We start from the raw sequence: 576 nt of genomic DNA, 5'->3' as shown, positions 1-576 counted from the left end.
TTTGGTGCCTGTCCTGGAACTATTACTAATTTAATATATAGAAAAAAATGGCAGTTCTTTGTCTTAGGTTGAAAGTGTTGACTGTGTTCTTTGCCTTCTCTTTCCTGTTGGGTTGTTTTGCTGCTATAATGAATCTGAAAGCTTGAGCTGATATATTCATAAACACTATCCTAATAATATCCAGACAACTATGTCAGGAAACACTAGTTCTTTTATTTCATAGACAGTTTATTCAAGAGAGTCTCAATGCATTCCTATATCCTTGAAATTGTCTTTTGGACACTGGACCACGGTTCCCCAAAATCATGAATGTCAGCCTAGTGGAAAGGAAAGTGTAACCATATCTATTGTGTCTCAGAATTAAGGTTATTGGTTACAATGTTAATTTTCGGGTTCTTGAAGTTGAGTTAGGAGTGCCACTAAACGGTAAACCAGGATCTTTTGTAACCTGTTGATAACTAAGGAAGACTTCAAACTAGAGAAATTGTAGGTGATGGGTTATTATAATAGTGGGTTATCTTCATTAGGGCTTCTATTGCTGTGAAGAGACACCATGACCATTCAACTCTTTTTTTT

This window comes from Microtus ochrogaster, chromosome 2 (genome assembly GCF_000317375.1).
Source record: "Microtus ochrogaster isolate Prairie Vole_2 chromosome 2, MicOch1.0, whole genome shotgun sequence".
NCBI classification, from domain to species: Eukaryota; Metazoa; Chordata; class Mammalia; order Rodentia; family Cricetidae; genus Microtus; species Microtus ochrogaster.
The sequence above is the reverse complement of the archived record's forward strand: the minus strand, read 5'-3'. Positions refer to the sequence as shown.